Source organism: Dermacentor variabilis, chromosome 2 (assembly GCF_050947875.1).
Source record: "Dermacentor variabilis isolate Ectoservices chromosome 2, ASM5094787v1, whole genome shotgun sequence".
Taxonomy (NCBI): Eukaryota; Metazoa; Arthropoda; class Arachnida; order Ixodida; family Ixodidae; genus Dermacentor; species Dermacentor variabilis.
This window is the reverse complement of record NC_134569.1, coordinates 101502190-101514514: the sequence shown is the minus strand read 5'-3', so window position 1 is coordinate 101514514 and position 12325 is coordinate 101502190.

Sequence of the window (12325 nt, the reverse complement as noted above, 5' to 3'; positions counted from 1 at the left end):
CCGGATCTTGGCGATCGCGATCTGAGAATCATGATCAGCCCCTTAATAGCGATCGCAGGCTGAGTCTGTTTTTGTCTGCGCCCTCTAGCGCAGTATTCTGACAACGCTAAAAACAAGAAGTGAAACCGCCTCAATAAAAAATGTTTAAAATCTTTTACCCAGCAATAATAACCTGTAAAATTGAACTGTCTTAATTTAACCATATTTTGCTAATATGATATTTTAGTTAATAGATTATGCAGTTCTGAGGGTTTCTGACGATAAGCAGACGATAATAACTCGATCCGGTCGTTGGACCCTGTAGCAGCGACCATTGTTGATCGCGATCGAGAAATCGATCCGGCTCAGCCCCGATTGCGATCAGAAGTGTTGCGTGTGACACCAGTATTATAGACGGAGTTCTGTCAATTATTAACTGTTATTTCGAAGAAAAAGCATTGTGAACTAATTTTGAGCCGTTGCACTCTGTGAAGGTGTATGACTAGCGAAGCTGCTTAACGCACGACACAGAGGTGACCCAGAAAGATGAACAAAGGTACGAATACATTTATTGTCCTAATTTATGGTCGTCGTGGCGGTATAGGTACGCACACACATTCGCGTATCATCTCCGTTATTAAATGTGTCCGTCACGTAAGACAATAAATAATGCATACCTCCTACCGCAATGGCTCATAACCCGTAAACGCGGCCTCCCCATTTGCGTCGACAGAAGTGAAATTCTACGCTGGAATGGTGAGCGCCAACAGAGCCAGCTGTGGAAGACAACGACGCTCGAGCCATTGCTGATGATGATAGTTTCTTTGCACAACGGAGCCAGCTGTAGAAGAAGACGACGACAGACGCGCGAGCAGTGGCACTAGCGCGTTTGCGCGGTTGGCGCCGAGAACTTTTTAAAGTCCTTTTTGAGAAAGTTTCACAAAACATTTTTTCAAAAACATCCGTTCTTACCCATGTGCCTAGGTCATCTTTGGGTCCCGCGTGTGAAAAGAGTAGTTCAAGCTGAAGAGAAGTCTCAAGTCGCCAGCGCCAAGAAGATGAAGACGACGGAGACCTCGTAACCGCGAAACTCTTGAAAGACTCAATAAATGTTTTCACTCACTCACTCAAAGGCCCGTTACAAGTAGGCGCCCTAGCCCACAGAGGCATGTGCCATTGAGCTTGGACTCGTTCTGCACTGTCACCAGGATCGGTCAACATGATGATTTGTTTTTGTCAACATCTAGCTCGGACATATTTTTTTCCCAGATTCTAGCCAAAGACAGTTGAACTCAGTTGAAACTCAGTTGAGCTGAGCAACGGAACATGCAGATGGTAGAAGATAAATAAGTGGTTGATGATTGGAAACGGTTTTCTCTGCTGTGTAGAGCAGCTGGGTTCATTTCCAACTTGTCCCTCCCTATCTAGCTGCGATAGCGAAGCCCGCTCGTGCTCTAGAGGCCTGCACACGGTTTCATCGAGGAGGACACCATACTTTCGTGGGCGCTTAAAGACTGAAACAAGCCTTACGTATAGGCGCTACCCAGGCGACTTGTCCGCGCGCGATGTGTACGTTAACAAAGCATGGAACATGAATGTCACTCTCGCACAAGGAATTTTTGCATGTGAGACGATTATAATGGAGCGTACTTCAATTCCAACAGCCTCCTTTAAACCCATACTCCCACGGGAGGCGAAATCTTCGAGAAAGTTAAGTAACTAATGCCACAGGTCCCTCACGGTGCACAGAAGTCAGTCGCGGAAACTGGAAAGTCTGAGCGACATAAAAACGTATTCGAGAGCGGTAACATGCTGAATGGCTGACTAATCTCGTTTTCCACCATGGCTAAGCTCTCAAGCGCGCTGCGCACAACTATACATACTATAGAATGTTTATTGAGCGAAAACGTGTTATGAAGGCTCCCTATACACTACATATGTGCGCTTGGGAGGACGCCCCTGCTGCTCGTAGCGACGACAATGCGCGCGCGCGCAGGACGTGTGAAAAGCTGGAGGCCTGTTCGCAGCAGCCGAGTCGCGATCGTTTCCCCATGGGAATTTTTCTGGGATCCAGAAGGATGCGCTCGACGAAGACAACTCCGCGCACTGCGCTCGGTGACACGGTGACAGGATGCACACGGTGACACTCGCTGCCTGTGGCAGTGAAGGCAAAGCTACGGAGGCAAAGCGCGCGCCAGTGAGATGCGCTTCTGAAGAGAGTCCCGTGTTTTCATCCACGTTAGTTTAAGCTGAGGAAGAGAAAGCATAAACACCTTATCAGCAGCAGTTAAATAAGATAAAACACACCGCTGAATGCAGACGTTTACTTATTTTGCGGCTTTTGCCTTCCGCGTCTGGGCAAACGCGAAACCGTCGCACGTGAAGCTGCGTCGATTCAGGGTTGGTTTCGAGGAACCAAGAGCACTGTCAAACGCTGGCGAACTACTTGGCGCCGTAACACATGTGCAGCGGCCACGCGCCCGTAGCTTTCCTTTCATTGCCACAGAAAGTTGCCCGCGAGTCTAGTATAGGCTGCGTTTATAAGGCCACTGGCGATCTCTGTGCGCGCGTTTCTTATTAGTCGACGAGGACGTGTAAATATGAATATTTGGGGTTTTACGTGCCAAAACCACTTTCTGATTATGAGGCACGCCGTAGTGGAGGACTCCGGAAATTTTGACCACCTGGGGTTCTTTAACGTGCACCTAAATCTAAGCACACGGGTGTTTTCGCATTTCGCCCCCACCGAAATGCGGCCGCCGTGGCCGGGATTCGATCCCGCGACCTCGTGCTCAGCAGCCCAACACCATAGCCACTGAGCAACCACGGCGGGTGAGGACGTGTAAAGGATGGGAGATTGAAATGGCTAAACAACATAGCGAAGACTAGTTTTGCTCATGCGATAGCAATTATTGAGAATTCATTGGTGATATCAACGACAGCCTCAGAGAATCATGAAACACAAAGAGTTCAGATGAAGCCTCGCTAACGCTGCCCAACTGGCGTTTGACGTTTAGACACACGAATCAACGAAGCAACGAAAGAACCTCCACGATATTCTCTCTGCCATACTTGCTGATTATTTCGAAGCTGTCCCAAGTTCCCCCGTAGTATCCCGAGCATCCCTCTCTTGGCCTTGTCGGGACAACGATCTGTCCGGAAATGAGGCCTGACGAGGCTCAAAGCGGGATCTCTTTGCAGTTATTTTAGACGTATCTTGGTTTATGACCGGATGCACGTGGGAGTCGACGTTCGGCCTATAACCTTTGTAAGGCGATTGCCAACGCTAGTCAATTTCTCTACCTGTAGTGTCAGCGATGGATCCAGAATAGCCTTGTGGCAAGGGGGGGGGGGTGTTGTTGTTGTCGAGGTTTAATCAAGGCACACAGATAGCCAAACGGGTGCGTGGGTGAACACGCTGCACCGCCAGTGCTACCAATGCTATTGCGCTGGCATGTCTTTAAGGGAAAGTCCCCGTTCCCTATTTCCTCTTGATCCACCAGTGAGTCAAGCACGGGAACCATGGGACTCGAGCCCACTACTTTACTCATACAGTTTACATGCGCAACTTAAACAGGTGCGTGTAGCCGTTATCTATACCTCCTCTAGCTCGTTGACTGAACGGCTTTCTTTTTTCTTTTACCCTTGCCACAACACTCCAATGAAGAGAGCATCAACGGCATCCGATGCTTGCTAACAGAAAAGGAAATAACGCGAGGAGCTTGTTGTGAAAAATAAAGTAAATTAAAATGAGTTTGTGTTTAAAATGCGAGCGACGATCAATAACCTCATTCCGGATATACATAATACAAAAAAGCGGGAAAAAGAAAGAAAACGGATGGCTCGTATTGAAACAAACACTGCTATTTCCACGCTGTCTTTACATTATTAATAAGTGCCAAATAAACTCAGATTTCCATCATTCTATGCTGGATTTCCTGTGTTTTAAGCGGTGGTCATGACAAGCAGTGTTTTAAGGGACCGCAGACATGATGAAGTGAAACGCGGCAATAAAAGAGAGCAGAGGCTTTGCGCATAAGCGTAAAATGCATGTAGTGTGCATTCATATTTACTTTGATTGCACTCTGCTTTTTTTTATAAATGAAAGCTATCAGCGATAGTGAAAGGCAGACGCTGGTGTTTACTGACGCCGCCAACGTGCCCAGCAGTCCGAAAAACACCGGCTCAGATTACTCCGCAACTAACGTCCAGCAGTTGCAACAGATGTGGGACAGTTTCTAGGAATCCAACAGCAATCTGCTTGATTACAAGGATTACAAGGGTCAAGGCTCAGAGCAGTACTGACAGTGGTAAGAAAGTCGATCCTTAATTGCAGACGTGACTGTCGACGCCGGCGGAGTGCGCCGTGCGGTGAGAAGTGAGCCCGCCAGAAGACGACAAAGCCAGCGATTAATTCGGGGCATCAGCGCCGGGACACAGAGGATAAAAACAAAAGTGAGCCAATAGTCGATTAGGTTACAGCAAGATTAGGCGGCTCAGGTTTAATTTAGACCACCTGGCATTCCTTAACGCGCACCTAAGTCTAATCACACGAGTCTTTCACACGAGGCTGTCACTTGTGCGCGTCGGAAGAAGCAGCGTTTGAAATTGGTATGGCCGGCATTAGAGGGGAAGAGTCTGCTCTTTCGCTCCACCGACGTCCTTCATAGCTGTAGCTGACTTATAATCCTTCCTACCAGCTTCCCAGATGTAGTTTGCCCACGTAAGACCGACTTAAGACGCTGCTGTTGCTCTTCCGTCGCGAGGAGGAGCGTGACACTGCCTGGCCCCTCTACGCAGGGCACCCGCCGCCCTATCCAGCCAGTGCATCGATCGCGCCCGCTTGGCGAGCCGGTGAAAACGCCGCGCTCAGAAACGCGTACATTTACAGTTCGCGCATGGCGTGGACGGTGCGGCATTTCCACAAAGAGTGCAGCCGGAGGTTGCTGCCACGAAACGAGAAACACGTGAGGTGGCCATACATGTAGACAGAAGAAAACCATACATACAGAAACATACAAACAGGGCATGTATATACACGAAGCTGTTCTCACGCTTGCAGCCACTGGTAACTACCAGGTGACGGCGATAACCCAAATGCAGTACTAAAGAAGGTTGCTGGCCAACAACAAACTGCGCGTATATGAATGGAAAGTTTGTTTATTTCTGCCCGAGGTCATTGCAGCTTCTTTGGCAGGTGGTCGTGATAACATTACATTAACTTGGCTTTGTCTTAATGGGTGTCGACTTAGATGCACCCCTCCGGGACAAATAATGTCAAGTATTCATTTCTTTCCGAGGACCATGGACCAGCGGAATAAGTTGCCAGCATATGTGATTGACCGCAAAACTGTTGATTCATTTTATGGTGCTTTGTGCCCCCCGCAATGAGGCCAAGAATGCAAGTTGGAGCTTGCAGCACTAGAACGCATAATGTGAGCAGACGACAAGTTCCACCTGAACCGCGAGTGAAATTTGTCTTTCAGGGAAAATAGAATTCACGAGTTCACATTAGACTGTACAGCTTCTTATAGTTGGGGGCACGCCCTCCCCCAATCAATGTGATGCCGCATTAACTCTGTAATGCCCCATGTATCTAACATGCTACGCTGAGTTGGATGCTTCAAAATGCTGACTGAAGCGCGGAAAATGCAATACAAATCCCATAGTTATGTTATTTATATGTTGGAGTAATGTTTGAACTGTGGATAGTTTAGGAAACCGATTACTACTTTATTAATTAACACAATAAAGCTGTAACTAAAAAAAATTTCTGCGTTTTTTTTTCTACGAACGTACTCTTCAAGGCCCAAAATAAAAGGGAACAATTAGTTTCACTACCTCTAGATGTGGGAGTGTGTTTGGGCATTACAGGGCTGAAAATGATAAATAATAATAAAAGAAACTGTCATCTTCACTCTTTCAACACAAGCTAAAACATTGTTGCTTCGGCTGCTGCGGGAAGACATCTACGATTTGAGCAGTATGTGCGCACTTCAATTTAATTAGAGAAACGTCTCCACTTATGAGGCAAGACCGATGAAGAAATCGTGCAGCTGGAACATACCTACCGAAATCATATCAATTGCTCTTTCTTGTCGGCAGATAGAGTCGCCGCCTTCATTTTCGAGGCCACGCTTTTCGTCTGGAAAAGGTCACCTACACAAAAGTGATTAATCAGAGTCCCCAGCCCTGAAATCTGATCGCATTAAGTTATATTAAAGTCAGCAACCTATAGAAACAATTTGGCACTATTCTCAATCTTGGAGGCCGTTAGCATTCTTTAAGTGAAGGAGGGATCCATGTAGCAGTCAAGGTTCTGCGGCAGTTGTAAAGTCTCTCCGAGTCAAAGAAAGAAAGAAAGAAAGAAAGAAAGAAAGAAAGAAAAGAAGGAAGCCTGCGCGAACGTTTGCGCATCAGCATCTGTCTCTAGCGAAATCAAAGCACAAAATATAAAGGTGAGACCTCTCCACTCCGGCGTCTGTAGGTACATCCTTGGCACACCCGCAGCACGACAGCAGGATTGTTGATTTAACACTCCCGGCTCCGTCTTTCAGCGGAGTGGGGACCCTGTACTCTCATTTCACGTTGGAACCGTCCTATCTTTTCTTTATTGTGGTTGCTGTGTAATCTTCTCTTATTTTTCGCCTGCTCATGCTCGGCGACAGCGGCCCCTCTTGCATCACGCCCCCATAGCCGCTTCCCTTGTCGGCTATTAGGTTTCAGGTAGAGCTCGGATCGTGTTGTACACGGGTCTTCGGCCGGCGTTGGCACCGCGATATCGCCTGTGCACGCAGTTTGCGCAACTAGAAAAAGCAATTGCAATAAAATTCCGGCGGCACCTATCTCACGACGACCGTCGATGTTAATGTGATTAGCAGTCAATAGACGTAGTAACGCTCCGCATTGCTGAAGAAACCTTTATAGCTACGTGTTTTCTTCTTTTTTTCGCCCAGCCCACGCATTTGTCCCAAGCACTGATTTTGTGAATTTTCCATCCGCATTTACGACTAATCATCCAGAAGCGCTGTGGATATCCTGCATTTCCTGTTACACTTCAGATTTTCAACACATCACCGAGTTTACAAACGTAAGACCAGAAACCGCAATATTTTTTCAACACGCCATGCGCTCGCTGCCTCATACTTTTGGGGTCACTTTACCACTCCCTCTTTTATTCTGGCCGCGTTTCACTTATCTATATCTTTGAGTGCTTGTTCGGGCTTTCTGGCGTAATTATTTACATATTTATTTTATATGACTAGATATTCGTATTCTTCTAGCGTTTGCATTTCATTTACCGGGGTTGCGACTAGCTTATCCCTGGTATGATAATGCATGTTGGAGCCATTTCTGTATATCTCTCTTTCCGGGAGGACTAACGTCTTTTCACTGAAACCCGCCGTGGTTGCTCTGTGGCTATGGTGTTGGGCTGCTGAGCACGAGGTCGCGGGATCGAATCCCGGCCACGGCGGCCGCATTTCGATGGGGGCGAAATGCGAAAACACCCGTGTGCTTAGATTTAGGTGCACGTTAAAGAACCCCAGGTGGTCAAAATTTCCGGAGTCCTCCACTACGGCGTGCCTCATAATCAGAAAGTGGTTTTGGCACGTAAAACCCCAAATATTATTATCATTTTCACTGACCTTAAAATACTTGAGCTCTGACTCTTTCTTTCTCTCTCTCTCTCTCTCTCTCTCTCTCTGTCTCTCTCTCTCTCTCTCTCTCTATATATATATATATATATATATATATATATATATATATATATATATTTTCACGTGACTATCCTCAAGGACAGCAGAGTCATCTGCCAACGTAAAACCCGGAAAAAGTTGTCCGCCAGTTCTGCAGGGACGCCACCTCCGATGACGAAAATAGGAATAAGGATAGAAAAGAGAAGCTTATTTCCGCAGCGATCTCATAGAAAGTCGACGGAAGTCGTCGTCGTCATCATCATCATAATCGTCATCATAATCAGCAGCAGCACGGTTACGCCCACTGCAGGGCAAAGGCCTCTCCCATACTTCTCCAACTACCCCGGTCATGTACTAATTGTGGCCATGTTGTCCCTGCAAACTTCTTAATCTCATCCGCCCACCTAACTTTCTGCCGCCCTCTGCTACGCTTCCGTTCCCTTGGAATCCATTCGGTAACTCTTAATGACCATCGGTTATCTTCCCTCCTCATTACGTGTCCTGCCCACGCCCATTTCTTTTTCTTGATTTCAACTAAGATGTCATTTACCCGCGTTTGTTCCCTCACCCAATCTGCCCTTTTCTTGTCCCTTAACGTTACACCTATCATTCTTCTTTCCATAGCTCGTTGCGTCGTCCTCAATTTAAGTAGAACCCTTTTCGTAAGCCTCCAGGTTTCTGCCCCGTACGTGAGTACTGGTAAGACACAGCTGTTATAAACCTTTCTCTTGAGGGATAATGGCAATCTGCTGTTCATGATCTGAGAACGCCTGCCAAACGCACCCCAGCCCATTCTTATTCTTCTGATTATTTCCGTCTCATTATCCGGATCCGCAGTCACTATCTGTCCTAAGTAGATGTATTCCCTTACCACTTCCAGTGCCTCACTACCTATCGTAAACTGCTGTTCTCTTCCGAGACTGTTAAACATTACTTTAGTTTTCTGCAGATTAATTTTTAGACCCACCGTTCGGCTTTGCCTTTCCAGGTCAGTGAGCATGCATTGCAGTTGGTCCCCTGAGTTATTAAGCAAGGCAATATCATCAGCGAATCGGAAGTTACTAAGGTATTCTCCATTAACTCTTATCCCCAATTCTTCCCAAACCAGGTCTCTGAATACCTCCTGTAAACACGCTGTGAATAGCATTGGAGAGATCGTATCTCCCTGCCTGACGCCTTTCTTTATTGGGATTTTGTTGCTTTCTTTATGGAGGACTACGGTGGCTGTAGAGCCGCTATAGATATCTTTCAGTATCTTTACATACGGCTCGTCTACACCCTGATTCCGCAATGCCTCCATGACTGCTGAGGTTTTGACTGAATCAAACGCTTTCTCGTAATCAATGAAAGCTATATATAAAGGTTGGTTATATTCCGCAGATTTTTCAATCACCTGCAGGGGCGCCACCTCTGATGACGAAAATAGGAATAAAGATAGAAAAGAGAAGCTTATTTCGCAGCGACCTCATGAAAAGTCGACGGAAGTCAACAACATATTAATGTTCTTCTCTCTTCCTTTTTTTTATTGACGTGATACAAGAGAGGTTGGAGCCTTTAGGTGGCACGAGTTATTCATCGTGGCTTTTCTTCTTTCTTTCTTTCTTTCTTTCTTTCTTTCTTTCTTTCTTTCTTTCTTTCTTTCTTTCTTTCTTTCTCTCCGCACTCACCTGCGTGACGGTGTCCATAATTTTCGAGTGAAACTTTTCACTCTTGCTTCGAGGACACCGGAGTCCACTATCGTAAGAGCGGCCAAGGATAATGAGTATTTCCTTTTCTTCTTTTCTCTTCGCACGTAAGAGAAAGATGATCAAAGGCGTGCCAAACAACGCTCCAGGGCAAAGCACACCCGGTAAGTCAGAGGAAGCGGAGGAGGCTGAGGAGGGGGAGGAGACCCGCACGTGCCGGCGAACTGCCCCCGCACCGCGTCACACTTGGCGCCTGCGGGCGGTGCGCAAAGGTGGGTTGATTTCAGCAACGCGTCCCTTCGCCGACCTCGGCTGTTTATTTTCATTTCTTAGTAGACTCGTTTTCCCTTGCTGCTCCAGTTTTTGCTCGACGCCGTGTTTACTGCGTGTGTGAGCAGCGGTGGGAACTGCCTGTCACCGACAGTGCAGCGCCAGTCCTGGAGCAAAGAGCAAAGCTCTGTTAACCCAAGATTTGTGACTCCGATGGTTCTCGCTCCCTTCTTGGAAGTTGCCCGGTGACTCCTTGATTGCCTTGTTTGCTCTCTGCCGCAGTAGGCGTTCCCGGAAACGGAAGGGAGGCGTATTTTCACCAAGGTCGAGGTTGAGAATTGTTTCCTCCGAAGTGATCGAAGAATACAACGGCATTCTTTGTCTGAACACAACCTGTCACGAAGCTTCCTTGGGGCTCGAAGATGCGAGATGCCGAGAGGATTGTTCACGTCGTCATTACTTCCTGCATAATATTCGAATGCGACTGTCGCAACATTTAAAACATGCCAGATTGGCTGGAGAAAAGCCGCCACGTTAAATGTACTCGTTTCAGAAAAGAAAATTTCACGCACTAACTGGAATATGCGGATGAGGAAGATATGCGTGAAGGTGTAATTAGGTACATTAGCATCAGTTGGCTTCCTGGTGCCGAAAAGCTGCATGATTCTTTTTTCGCTGTAATCCAGCTCTTGTGGGCGTCAGTAGGACAATACGTCAATAGAAGCAACCAGAGTATAGGAAAGAATTCGCAAAGGTTCTCTAATGAGAGCAACGCCCACGCAAGAGGTTCACCGTCGCTGCGGCGATTGTCGAACTATCATTCCGGTCGCTCTTAGGTGGGAACAGTTTAGTGAGGGCGGGTGCCGCCTAGCAAAAAATAATTTATGAAAGAAGGGATTCAAAAAGTCGTATCAATAGCGGTCGCCTGTTCCGATCCCAAAAGGTGACAGCAGGAGCTACCGCTTTGCTTTTTTTGAGGCAAGTTCATGCACTTTTCCAAATTAAGCTCGTAATAGACTGCCACAAAAAGCGGAGGAAATATGATCGAGTTTTCTTTACCCTCAGTATAGCTATAGTATAGCTTAACAGTTCATAAGGAAGGAATTTGACAGGTGAAGACCGGAACCCCAACGCATACGAAACGCAAATGGTAGGGAAATGACGAAATACGTGACCGGGCAGGGAAACTTTATGATCACAAAAACGTGTGTATACGTGTGTCGTATGGAGCGCCGTTATATTGTTTAAACAAGCAATGTATGTATCGCATAGTACCTTGTATCCTCATTTTACGGCCACAAGCGAGCAGGTGTGGTTAGCAGTGCAATGCACTGTGGCATGTGAACGGGGCGCCTGCGCCTGGCTTCAACCGTCTTATGTATATAACATTCATGGTGAATTTCTTTCAACTCTCAAACGAACGTGAGCAGACGTTCGATTTACATGTGTATTATGAGCCCCTAGCAACACGCTCTGTCGCCTTGGCCAAGCTCACTAAATTCGTATTCTGCCGCGGACCACCTAACCACGTAATCAGTGGATTGCATACCTGCTTCAGTTCTAAATATTTAATAATGAGACTCCGACCTCCTATAACCAGAAATCACTGGCGCAAAAAAAAAAAGACACGTCCAACACAACCCTTTAATTATCGAGTGAACAGCGAGTGCGGCAGCCTTCAGCCCCACATCGGTCGTCTGCGGCATTAACAATGCATCGACGAACTCACAGCCGCTAATCAGCCAGCGCTAAGTGGCTAAACCTCTACGTTTCCAGCATGCTTATTGACGGACACTTTCCACACTGTTTTTTTTTCCTCGACTGTTCTGAGGACTATTGAGACCCTAACATGGATTCAGCGGTTCATTTGCTCGCCTTTAACTTGTCTGGTCGAACCAATTAAGGTTGGGATTCAGGATTCCGTCTGGTCCTTCGCGAACCAAATGAGGCCTTCAAAACCAGAGGGCATTCGCAACGGAAACAAGCCACTCGAAGACTGTGCTTTGAGCTAGGCACGAGCACAGTTGTAAGCATCGTTGAGTGAGTTAAAGGGCCGCTATTTTTGTTTATTGCTTCTTGGCGATGCAACGGACGAGAGTGTCTGCTACGCAGGGCCGTAACAAGGGGCGAGGGATTACTGACTTCCTCCCCCTCCCCCTTGAAATTCTTTCGTGCTTTAACTTTCTGCGCGATACTAAAATACACACACAGCGACCACAAGCAGCCAAAATTTTTCACACACTAACTTTCTTGATGTTACATTTCGATGACTGTGGAAAACTTTTGCTCACAGCTTCTACTACACAGGCGCAGTGCACAGTAACGGCACGGCAAAGGCAGTTTGCTTTAGTTAATGAAACACAGGCTGCAGTGTCCCCGGTTTCGGTGGTGTTATAATCCAAACTTTTATTTCTTGCCTTAACCAGAGTCTAAATTTAACACATGAATTTGTCTTACTCATTTAGGTACATCAAATTTAAAAGTACGCTGTAATTATTGTATGTACGCGATGTGCTTGATTCACGCACAAAAATAAGCCAGTATAGATCTTTCAACATGCCCGCCATTCTACCCCCCTCACCCCCACCCCCCTTCCCGAATCAAATTCCTAAGTGCGGCCCTGCTGCTACGTACAGCGACGGCAGGTGCTAACTGGAACACATAAATGTAGAGCACGTGAGGATGCTCCCCTCT